The following is a 13,013-nucleotide window of genomic DNA, read 5'->3' as shown; positions in this document are numbered from 1 at the left end:
TTGAAGGGAGGCTAGATGGAGGACAATTTTGGTTTTCCTGAACCCTGTGTTGTTGTTGTGGTGTGCACGTCTCTCCAGGGTTTTGCATGGCATTCAAGGCCTCCAAGATTTGACTCATCTGACTCTTCAATTGTTGGATATCGGCCTTCATCGTTTCTTGGGTTTCTCCTTGGTTTTCCATGATTTTGCGATAGGGTCGCGTCCTGTAGGGTGTCTTGGAAATTTAGCCGTATTTTTCTTTTATTTTAGTGGAATTTTATTGAGTGAAATGGATAGAGAAAGAACAAGAAGGAAATGAAAAGAAAGAGAAAAGATGACATAATGCAACCAATTCTAGTTAGAAATTATAAAGTTGTGAAAACACCGTCACAAGCATAATGGAAACTAGCACAAAACAGAATCAACAATGTGATCCATACAATAAAACATCCATAACATTTAAGTCCACAATGTTTGAAACACAGGAAGTCATGATTAATTTTCTTGAGCCCTAGCATCAAATTCTTCATTTCCGCCATCAGTTTCTTGTAGTGGTTGAGGAAAGCTTCAATCCCCTTAGGTGGGTTAAAAATCGGCATTGCAGACTCAGCATCAGCTAATAACTTAGGGACATTTTTGATGGCTCCATGAGCGAGGGAGGCTAGCTGCGAGAAACATATCTTCTAGTGCTCTGTAATTCGTCCCTGTTCCACGACATATTCATTCATCTGAATCATCAATTCTCGATGTCTTTTTTCTGATTCTGCATGATGCAAACATTCTTTCTCTAGTTTCGCCACTGCTTCTTCCACCCGTTGCTCGGCATCATTAAGTTTGATCTGTATATCTTGCAACTTTTCCAGTGCTTCTTGCTTGTCCCTCTTGAATTCATCACACAAGTCTTTTCTGACACGCTCTAATATCTCTATTATACCGCACTCCAGGGATTTCCACCTCAACTCAGCATTAACTGATGTTAGGTCTTGTTTTTGCTTTCTTATCAACTCTTCATGCACCCACTCGCTTTCCATCTTATCATGTTTGAGGTTCGCATAATTTTGTTGCATGTTTTGAAGGTCATTGGTCAACGTGATATTTTCCTGTTTCGTCCTCTCTAGTTCTGCCCTCAACAACTTCACTTGTTGAACCTCAGCATTCAACAACCTCTTTTCAACATTCGAGTCTAGAGAAATCAACTTGAATGGAAACTTGACTGCCTTAACCCTTGTTGCGAGCCATTGGTTGTAAGGAATTCTTTCATCAACAATCCATGATCTAGGGTCCCCCTCTACACGAACAATATTGCCCCAAGCGTCCCTAATTTGACAGAGCACTTAAGGAAAAGTCCCTTCCTCGTAATAAATTCGCAATGTGGCGAGGGATGCAGGTGTTGGCGATCCTTGTAACATCCCTGGCTACCCCTCCTCGGGCCCCAGAGGCTGTCAGGTTACTACAACCCAATGCACCCCCACCCATCACCCTTCTCCGTCCATTCATATTGGGTGGGTTGTTGCCAGTGGGAATCGAACCACCAACCTGACCTTTAACACCTCTGGCACCACCATGGACACCCACTAACCGGGGCCATGGATTACGTCCCGACCACTGAAGCACGACCCTAAAGTCCCACCTAAAGACTTTAAGGAATTATGTACTGACCCCATACCAAACAGATACAAACAGCCAAGTAATAGATACAAATATCATGCATAGGAACCTCATACCAACTTCCGGAACCAACCCTCATTTATCACAGGTTGAATCAATGCCAACTCGCTATTCCCAACCATGCGTAAAGTGCTTCTTCTCATACCAATACCATGCCACTAGATTACCAACCATCAAGGTCCATTGTTGCTCATGCCAAATTTGTGACCACACACACACACACACACGCACACACACACACACACACACACATATATATATATATATATATATATATATATATATATATATATATATATATATATATATATATATATATATATATATATATATATATATATATATATATATCCAACCTCTCATGTACAATTCATATAAAGATCATGCGAAGCTCACAATTCCCCACAGACAATCCTCTCCTAATCATGCATAATCATTCCCATTAAGCCATCATTCAATAACTCAAACAAGCATAAGTTAAACATCCAAGCACAAAGGGAAATCAACTCGCGACGCATTCTCGCCCAGCTCTTCGCTCAGGCTGGAGGGTCTCGCTCAAGCGAGAAGGACTCTCGCTCAGGCGAGCTCTCCTTCGCCTAGGCGAGAGCTCGACAAGGAGAACAGTAGCCCCTACACAATCTCGCTTAGGCGAGACCCTTTTCGCCAATTGTTAAAGACATCTGCTCGCTCAAAATGAGGGTTTGGTCGCTTGAGCGACAACTCGCGTGGAAAGCCCTGGACGAGCCTCTGCTCATCTCGCCTAGGTGAGGCAAGCTCGCTTAGTTGAGATTATCAGTGCTCGCCACTGTTCACGCCTGCATCACACATACACATATACCAAACAGGAAAATCTAGACAGTCCAAGCATCCATGGTAGTATACAAACTCGAAAATCATGAAACTAAAATGGTACACGTCACAATCACACCAGACAAGGAGGTTCTAGCTTCCCTTACCTGGAATACACTAGTATAGGAACTCAACCGCAAATACGGACACCACGACTCTAGGGGTATGCTTAGGAATTGGAAAATAACGGAGCAGATTACAAGATAAGCTCACCACAGAATCCTAGCTGGGGAAAATACGAAGAAGCACAGAAGAGAGTACGAGCATGAGTTGGAAGGAATTTACGAGAAGCGGAAAATTGGTTCGAGCTCACTTGATGCGAAACGGTGGCTGAACCTTAGCAGAGCTCTCTCGGAACAGTAGGAGTGACGGCTGATTCTGTGAAAGTATGAGAGTGGAATCGTTAGGGCGGACTTAGGATTTAGTTTAATCCTTTGGGCCAGCCCTTAGGACCATCAAATTTTGGGGCAGCCCTTTTTGTTAAAGGCATTATAAAATATAGGATCTTACATTCTCCCCAACAACAAAATTTTTGACCTCGAAAATGAAAGTCTACCAGGTAAAAAGATGCGGGGTGTGATTTCCTCATATCCTCCTCTAACGCCCAAGTAGAGTCACTGGTCCTCCGATCCCAAATAACTTTGACAAGACTGACCGTCTTTCCTTGGCGTTCCTCAACTTTGTTGTCCTCTAACGCGATGGGTGGTACTTCCACGGTGAGGTCTTCACTAATCTGTATATCCTTAGCTTCCAATACATTAGCCTGATCAAACACGTACTTCCTCAGCTATGACACATGAAATACCGGATGAAGGTTCGCCAACTGAAAGGGTAAAGCTATCTCATAAGTCACCGACCCAATCCTTCTCGTGATCTGATAGGGACAAAGGAACTTAGGAGAGAGCTTTTTTGAGCGGAGAGCCCTTTCCACACCAGATGTTCGGGTCACCCTCAAGAATACATGATCTCCAGCCGCGAACTCCGAAGGCCTTCTCTTGCGATCTGCATATGCCTTTGGCCGACTCTAAGAAGCCTGCATTCTGTTTCTCACCATCCTCACTTTCTTAGTGGTTTGGTCTAACAATTCTGGTCCAACCAACACCGCTTCTCCATCCTGATACCAACAAAGAGGAGTCCTACACCTCCTGCCATAAAGAGCCTCATATGGCGCCATGCCAATGCTCGCATGAAAACTGTTGTTGTAGGTGAACTCTATCAAAGGCAGTACCTCATCCTAAGCACCCAACTGGTCCAATATGCATGTCCTCAACAAATCCTCCAGTGACTGGATCGTTCTCTCAGACTGACCATCCCTCTGAGGATGATAAGCCGAACTCATTATGACCTTGCTACCCATAGCACTCTGTAGTGTTTGCCAAAACCGTGAAGTGAACCGCAGATCTCTATCTGACATAATACTTGACGGTACCCCATGCCACCTCACTATCTCCCTAATGTACAGTTGAGCCAACCTAGCCATAGGCATTCTCAAGTTCATCGCCAAGAAGTGAGCACTCTTGGTCAGTCGGTCCACTATAACCCAGATTGTATCATGCCCCCTAAAAGTTTGTGGCCAATAGGTCACAAAATCCATAGAGATGCTATCCCATTTCCACACTGGTATTTCCAAGGGCTGTAGATTCCCACCGGGTCTCTAATGCTCCACCTTCGCCTTCTGACAGGTTAAACAGGCTAATACGAATTGAGCCACATCTTTCTTCATCCCCTGCCACCAGAAGGTTTCCTTGAGATCCTGGTACATCTTAGTCATGCTGGGGTGCAGAATAAGACGAATTTTATGTCCTTCCTCAAGGATTAACTTCTTCACCTCTGTATCATTAGGTACACAAATCCTACCTTGAAATCTCAATATGCTATCATCATCCAAGGCAAAGTCCCTAGCCTCATCTGACCCAAACTGTTCCCTAACTCTATTCAGACTGGCATCCAACAACTGTCTCTCCTTAACTGAGCTCAAAAAGTCACTAGATATAGCCAAGGTATAATGAAGGATTGACCCCAACCAAGGATGGAGGCACATGCTTAAGAAGACTAAGCATGTTTAGAAAGGAAGTTCACTAATCCTTCATCCCTTTAATTTGTGTTTGTTATTTTTGATTCCCAAAGTTGACTTAGTTGAATAAACTTTAGTTGACTTGTTGACCTTTGACTAGGTTTGACTTGTTAACTATAGTTGACTTGACTTAAGCCAACATGCTAATCTATGTTTATTTGCTTTGTAGGTTAATTAGGAGTAAGAAAGCAATACTAAGTGGCACATGGTGATTGGGGAGCATAAATGATGTGGAGGAGAGAGTAAAACAAAGGCATAAAGCATAAAGTAAAAGGCATGAAGCAAGTGTACCTATGTACCTTTGGTCTCCTTTGTTTTTAGCACACTTTGGCCACTTTTTGGAGACATATGAGACACATTCTTTGTCTCCTTTTATGCTAGAACGAAATTAGCCTTGCACACACCATAGTTAGGTCTTTTGTCTCTCATTTTTGTAACCTTATTTGACCTAGTTTCTAGAAGCTAGGGTTAGATTTTTGTAGAGACATCCTTAGGTATCTTTTATTTGCTTAGAGGCCCTTAAACTCTTCTATATAAGGGGTGCTCCTAGACATGTAAAAGGATTGAACATTTTGAAGTAAAAACACTCTTGTGTCTCAACCATTTGTGAGAGTTTCCTCCCTAGGGAGTGAATACTTTTAAGCCTTATCTTGCATAACAAGTGGCGGCACACATCCACTCATCTTCAAGGTTGCCATGGCTTCTAGCCTAGTCTTGTAGTGGCGTGCTTCTCACATTTTTACCACTTCTTTCCTATCCATTTTATGTTTTCTTCTTCCTTTAATTGTTCTTGGTTTTCTATGGTTTATGTGCTTTCACTACAAAAAAAAAGCTAAATTGCGGAGGTTTTAATTTTGTTTAGCGGGGGTTTTTACCCTCCACAAAATAATTTGCAAGGGTTTTTCAAACCTCCACAGTTAGGTTCCCCACAAGTTTTTTGTGGAGGTTTTCTATAACCCCTGGTACCAGGTTTATATTGTGGAAGTTTTTTAATGGAGGGTTATAACCTCTCCTATTCATGACTATTATTTTATGGAGGTTTAAAACCTCCTCTATTTCCATAAACCTATTTGATTCCAAAATTTCTATTTTTCATTTTTTACCCTCCTCAATTTGAGGATTATACTGTAAATTTTTTTTAACCTGTTCCGTTTGTATTATTTAATTTGTGAATTTATTACTGTATTTTTCTTGCATTATTCAAATCTCATAAAAAAACAATATTTTGTTTGTAATTAGAAAACAACATGAACTTTTTGAAATTTAAATGATATAAGAACTTGGATCCCGGATACCTACTCCCTTTCCTTTACTTTGTTCAATGAAAAATTGCAGTAAATACTTCCACATTTTTCTCCTTTATCATAATAACATAATATATGGTAAAAAGAAAGATAATTAGACAAAGAAATTTGCTCAAAATGTTTACAACCTAAAACAAACACAAGGTGCAAAACATTTAAAACAATAAAAAAGGACAACCAAGTCAAGGGGTCATTCACATAAAAAAATTATCATCTTTACCAAAACAATTTACTTAACAAGTCCAAGTTAGTCAATATTCATGATTGTGAAAATCGTGGTTTACCTCATAAGATAACAAGTTTACTGATCTCTATATTTTAGAGAATCTAATAAAAATAAGAGGGATAAAAAATTCAATTAATAAAAAAAGGTAAAGATAATTATATAAAAGTTTGATCACAACAAAGATACAGGATACTGTTAAAATGTACTTACTAAATCCTTGACAACAATTCAGCAGTTTTCTTAATTTCATTTTCTAGAGTCTCAGAAAATAGAGTAGCCCATAAGGCAAGAATATCAAAAACATCCTCTTCAAGCTCCTGCATGCAACCAAAAAGTCCATGGCATCAGAATTTAGTTTAAATCAATTATGAGGCTTATCCTAGGTACATAATTTTCAGATTTCATATTAAAAGAGTCTTTTGAAAACATGTAAAATTTCGTGTTATAAATTTTCAAAACGTCAGAAAGCTAAGGAAAATCACATGAACTTCATATTACTAATTATTCTGAAGGAAGTAACTAAGACAAGCTCCATGGAAGTCCTGATTATTTAGACAAATGAATTTCATACATCTACCTTACTTTTATTTACAAAGCATTACAAATGGTTCTAGATACAAAGTATGGGAGATTAGTGCAATTTTCTATCAAGAACCCATAACTGAAATTTATGCTACTACCAGTTAATAAAAAAAGATTACCACCAACCAGCTAGTAAAACATCAAATGTCCAAACTTTTCATCTAACCAAACCAATCCAAACCAACATAACTGTCCCAAGAATTAGCAATATTTGAAATTATTTGAAGAAGTAACTGAAAGGCCAATGCCCAATGCATAATGACAAAGAATTGAATACAGATTACAGAATATGCTCTAAAGGGAAATTTAGGATGTTAGTTGAGATTAGGTGATGAGTCAATTCACAGTCTGCGGAGTCTGCAGAGTCCACCACCAATACAGAAACTATGTTAGGCAACCTATTTAAGAAGCAATTTTAATTTGCTCCAAAAGGTTTCCACCATCATTAGTATAGAATTCAGCTTTATATAGTACAACCTATGATCAGAAAAAAATAATCATACTAACAAATATCACCACCAGTTAACAGTAATTAACTAAAGCTAGTGTGGCATCTTAATTATGAAATCCCTCTCTTTTCACTATATTTTAGCAGAGCCCCATTTTGGTGTAGTTTGCTTCCATCATTATTTTAATGTTAGTTCCACCAAACATGTTTTGGATCATTCACTCTTTCCCTTGTGTTTCTCTCTAGTACTTACCAATAACAAATCACCTCTAAAAACAAGGCCACAAGTGTCCTGTTACAACTAATCTAATTTTTACATCACACTTTTGAATCTTTTCTTTCACCAATTCTTTCTCCTTTCCAACTTTTCTCAACATCATAAAATACAATTTTTTAGTGCTTTAAAACATCCAAAAGCTCAAACATCTAAATTATTAATTTCAAGTTTATTATAAGGTATAGAAAATTGACCCTAGGAATGTCTAATTTATAAAACTAGTTAGTCTTACGTGTTCATAAAACTAGTTAGTCTTACGTGTTCTTAGTTTTACGTGTTCTTAGTTATATATATATATTAGCCGAGTACATATTTCCTAACCTGATGTTGCAACCTCCACAATAACTTACGTCCCCCAACCCTGTAATTTTTAAACAACCTTGAACTTAGATCCTTAAACTTAACTTTTTTAATACTTTCTGCTATCAGTGTTCAACTAACTTTGTTAATTTTAGATGTTTTAATACTGTCACTAATTTCAGTTTGATAATCTAAAGTTGTCAGCACTAAAATTGTTTCACCAAGCCCAAAACATGTGTCAGAAACATCTTCACTTTTTTAATTTCGGTTAACAACTCTAAAACCAACTTTGGTTGTTAGGCAACTATTAGAAGAAGTTATAATCAACAATTTTCTTGTAGTGGAAATGGGCATGCTATAAAATCTTAAAGAACTTTCAATAGAAGGGCAAATGAACAAGAAAAGAGATGCTAGGGACCAACCATCCATGATATGGAACAAGAACTGAGGAATGCCAGATGTGTCCCACCAGGTTGTTTAGCAAAGAGCTGTTTTTGACACTATATAGGCACCTAGATACCTAGGCCACCCTTTACTCTCTAATGAACCTTCTTTGAAATCACTTAGAAACTTCTTCACTATTTCATCCACTTTCTCTTCTGTTAGGTTATCAACATCACTCAACACTCCTCTTGCCCATGATTCCTTAGGGAAACTCTGAATTTGACATGATTAAACAACAAGACCTTAAGAAAATTAAAGGAAACGAGATGCAATAATAAACTAATATCTGTTATAGGAAAGTTTTGAATAAACTCAAGGTTAGATTGCATAACATATGGATTGGCTATTAATTAAGTATTCAAAAGAGAGGAAGTTATTGGCACAATTAGATGGAGTTTATCCAAAAAAATAGGAAAAGAATTTATTGGCACAAGAAATTGGTGCCTACCTCTAACTGCCCAATAAAGGACGATAGATTCACAATTGTTGGTGAATCAGATAATTGGAGGAGGGGCATGAGTGATTCTACAGTTATTTTAGTGCCATAGTAATTTATTTGCAAGCATTCTTTAGCTAACTCGTATGTTTGAGTCACTGTCTTTGTTTCTTGCTCATCTGGTACCACCTAAAAACATGGTAATTCAGTTTCTGTTTACAAATCTTCTAATAACACATAACTACTCAAGTTCTTCATACATCCAAAAGATCTATTGAACGTTTTGATAATAACAAGAAAAAAGGACCACTCAATAACATTCCAAAAGAAGAGCCAATTCCAAAAAACTTAACTATTGTGAAAATGCTTTCATAATTCCTTAACTGTGTTGGGCTTAACAACAAATGCAAGTTCATGATATGAGAATTTCACAAGCCTTTATAAGCTCTGCTTTTACTATTTCAATATTTGACATGGGATGGGATCTAGAATTTCAAATGGTCATGAAAAGTTTCAAACTTTAGGCCCCTTTTAGACAACTTTCCATATCTATTAATTAGATTTCACAACACGAGTAGAGTCTTACCCCACGATTCAGGATTACTGTACTGATTAAATCACTGTCTTAATTACAACTCCACCAATTCCTGCATTGTTAACCTGCATGGAACAACATTTCATACTAAAATATGCTAATACAAAATTTACTAGATGTGAAAAACTGATTCCCTTCAAACCATTAAAAGAAATTATCCTAACTATGAGTAGATGTAAAAGGAATCTGTCAAATTGATTCAATGGCAACGGAAGCTTACTTAATACCAAATATTAACAAAAATAGAAAGAGCATAATCATCCCTTTGCCAAATGAAGAAAAGTAAAATAAAGGAGATATATTAAATGCTCAATCTCTTTTTAACCCCAGGTGGTTGGTTCCAGTATCTTAAAACTATAGTGGGTGGAGATGACACCAAAATATGCAGAATTTGGCAAAGTGTCAGTTAAAACATATGTGTATTCCTTTGGGGTGGTTCTACTACAGCTAATAACAGGAATGAGACCTATAGATAAAAGACTTGGAGAAAGAACTCTTGTGGGATGGTAACAATCTAAAGCCTATGAAATTTCAACTTAAGTATATTAATTCTTTAGTACAACCTCAACTCATCAAGGCATCTACATGATTCAAATAAATTAGTCACTCTGTGCCCACTCAAATATTGTTTCTTTCCTCCAAAGTCATTATAGTTATTATCTATGCACATAATTCGTAGATAATGGACAATAGGCTTAAAGCCAAATTTTGTCTCCACCCAGTGAAGCAATGGATCCCACTTGACGATCTGCAAAAATGGAATTCAAATACATACATATAACCAAAAAAAAAATAACGACACTTCTTGATATAAATAACTAAATTTTTTTATACAACATTCACCATAACAAAGTTCAAGAATATAATACCAGAAAGTTGAACCAATCCCAACACCAGAATCCAATACCTTAGATGGGGAGAAACCGGGAAGCCTTCTACAATCCTAAAAAAGAAATTTTGAAATAATTAAAGCTTATTAAACTTTAAACTTTCCAACAGTAAACCCTTGGCTATATAAGATATAATCATAATTAAAGATATAATCATAATTAAAGAAAGTAGTAAATCTTGAAATATTAGAAAATATTGAAAGTAATCCTAAAAGATAATCCAACATATTCCAGATTACTATAAGATATAAACAGAATATTGTTTGGAATTTTAATATATTATAACATCTCCTTAAGTAAAGCTTATTAAACTTTAAACTTTTCAACAGTAAAACCTTTACATACGAGTTTAAAAGTATATACCATCCTACTATCTAATATAATATGGTAGCAGCTGTAGTGGTTTTTTCTCTATTAAAATACATGCAAAAATATAGTTTAAATATGGATAGTATAAAGTATTGGGTCATTGAAAGATCATGAATGATTCTCCGTAGGTTACATGTCTCTTTCTTAATGCTTAATTGCATCATTATTTACATGACATGACTTTTAAGTTATAGGAAAAAAGACTTTTACCTTCAATGCATGTAGTTGTTTATAAATATCACATCCTGAAATGAATTGAATTAGGAGAATGTGTCTCTCCAGAAGAGGAAGGGTGGAGAAACTAACATACTAGAGCAAGAAAAAAAATACTAGATAAGGCAACCGTGTCTTTAGTAGAAAGTAGAAGGTGGAATAACACCAGTGTTGGTAGTAGTGAAATTTGTTGTTCTAGAATCCTTTTCCCAACCTTCACTTTCCAAAATGGCCCTCAAGTTGCACCATACAAATCACATAACAAATAGATATTGAGTTAGCATGATATCTATAACATAGTTGAATAATAGTGTAAAATAGTGTTGTTCCTTAGACTATTATTATAAACTCACCAAGACAACAGAATTACGAGAAGCAATGGGCAAGATATCAGCACATGAGACAACACCTTATTCACACTTAAGAAATTACAGGAACAATTCTTACTATTATTCACAAACCAAACTTACAACTTCAAAGTGATTCAATTAACTTTTAAATATACATTTGAAATAGCTATGTGTATGTCCATGATTATCAAAGCATGAACTTTTTCCATCAATGATTGCATACATCAATGTCCAAAATTATGAGTTTGGATGTTTTGCTACTTCAAAATTGTACTGATAAATACATTACAATAAACTTTAATGATTCAACCAATAATAAATATCGATAAAGACACTTAAATAAATGCTTTGAATGCAAGTTTTTCCTACCAGTTATTCTGAAAAACACTCTTATTAGATATACTATCACAAGAAACATTACACCCTTTAGGTATGCCATGGAGTAAAACCAAACCTTTTTTAGTCAAACTGCTCATGCACTTATTCAAGTAAAATTCTATTACACCAATTCCAGAGACCATAAACACTTTAACAAATCACTATATACCCTTCCACATACACGCAGTGAATTCAATGCAGTGAATTGAGTTAACACATTTAACACATTTTCATAGACAGATTACAAATTGGGTTAAACTAAACCTTTAAAGACAATGCAGTGAATTCAATCTATAAACATTAGAAGCACATTAGCTAAAACTTCTTTTGATCAAGTGAGCTAATAAGTTAATCAAACTAACGATTATAAATTCTTAAAAAGGGACAATTAATAGTATTTACCCTAGCCTTTTGAAGAGGAATGCAAGTTAACAGAGTCTTAGTAAGGATAAGAGTAGTCACATAGTACTTGCTACCAATTGTTATAATTCAAAACTTCACTGTTCTAAATTTAGCATTATTAAATATCATAATCATCTTCCAATCATATCAAAGCAATTTTCTAAATACAACGAACAAAGGGGAGATTTTTGTATTGAACAAAAAGCGTTGTGAAGATGAATACCTTGGGAAACAATTTTTCCAAAACCTGCAGAGCACTTGTATTCCAACCAGTATATTGTCGATTGAATATATCAGCTTGTGTCATTCCAATGTAAGAAGATGATTGTTAAACTGATGAATGTTCAAGTAGAAGTGATTTTTTTCTTCCAAAACAAAGCACACCCAAAAGACAACAATAACTTCTCCGATAGCAAAAAATTTATAAAAAATTAGGGTTAAAAAATGCTCTAAACATCTCTCTGCATATCAAAGAGGGTTAAAAAATTAGGGTCAAACCCACACTCACTAAGAGACGATCACTGAGAGACGAGCAACGACCAACGAGCACTGATCGATGACGGAGAGGACAAGCACTGGTGGACGAGCGAGGACGAAGATAAACGCCGGTTTGATGGATCAAAATTGAACTTCCAGAACGAGCTTTCAGAACGCCAATTTGAAGACGGAGCTTTCTGAACAAAAACGAAAATGCTAATGTTTGAAAATTTGGGAAAAAATGCATGAGGAGAGTGAGTGTAAAACCTTGGACAGAGATGAGAAGATGAACGCTGGTTTGATGAATCCAAATCGAGCTTGATGGAGCATTCTGAAGAAAAACGAAAATGTGGGTTTGGAAATGTGTGGAAAACCCTTGAGAGCGAGAATGTAAAACTCTAGAGGGAAAGGTTACAAAATTAGGGGAGTTAAAGGTGTAGAAATTTACGGAGGTCATAAAACTCTTCAAAAAACAATTAAAATCTCCACTAATCTTAACACTTTGACAACTTAATACAACCATTTTAAATATTATTATTTTGTGGAGGATTTTTATAACCTCCATAAATTAACTCCCACTAAATAGTAATTTTTTTGTAGTGTTTCCATTTCCTTTTTGTTTTGAATCAATCCATCATCTTCTTCTCTTGAGCTTTGTGAAAGGAACCTTCACATCTAGATAGCTTGCTATCTTAATGTCCAATGGGGATTTCATTTACCTTTCTTAATCAACTCACACCATATTCAATAAT

The 13,013-nt window shown here is 36.3% G+C and overlaps 1 pseudogene; it reads right to left on the bottom strand.

Moving 5' to 3' along the window:
- Window positions 1–6,227: 6,227 nt before the first annotated feature.
- On the bottom strand, window positions 6,228–12,697 carry LOC114182973 (annotated as a pseudogene).
- Window positions 12,698–13,013: the final 316 nt, after the last annotated feature.

This window comes from Vigna unguiculata, chromosome 5, assembly GCF_004118075.2.
Source record: "Vigna unguiculata cultivar IT97K-499-35 chromosome 5, ASM411807v1, whole genome shotgun sequence".
Taxonomy (NCBI): Eukaryota; Viridiplantae; Streptophyta; class Magnoliopsida; order Fabales; family Fabaceae; genus Vigna; species Vigna unguiculata.
The sequence above is the reverse complement of the archived record's forward strand: the minus strand, read 5'-3'. Positions and strand labels throughout refer to the sequence as shown.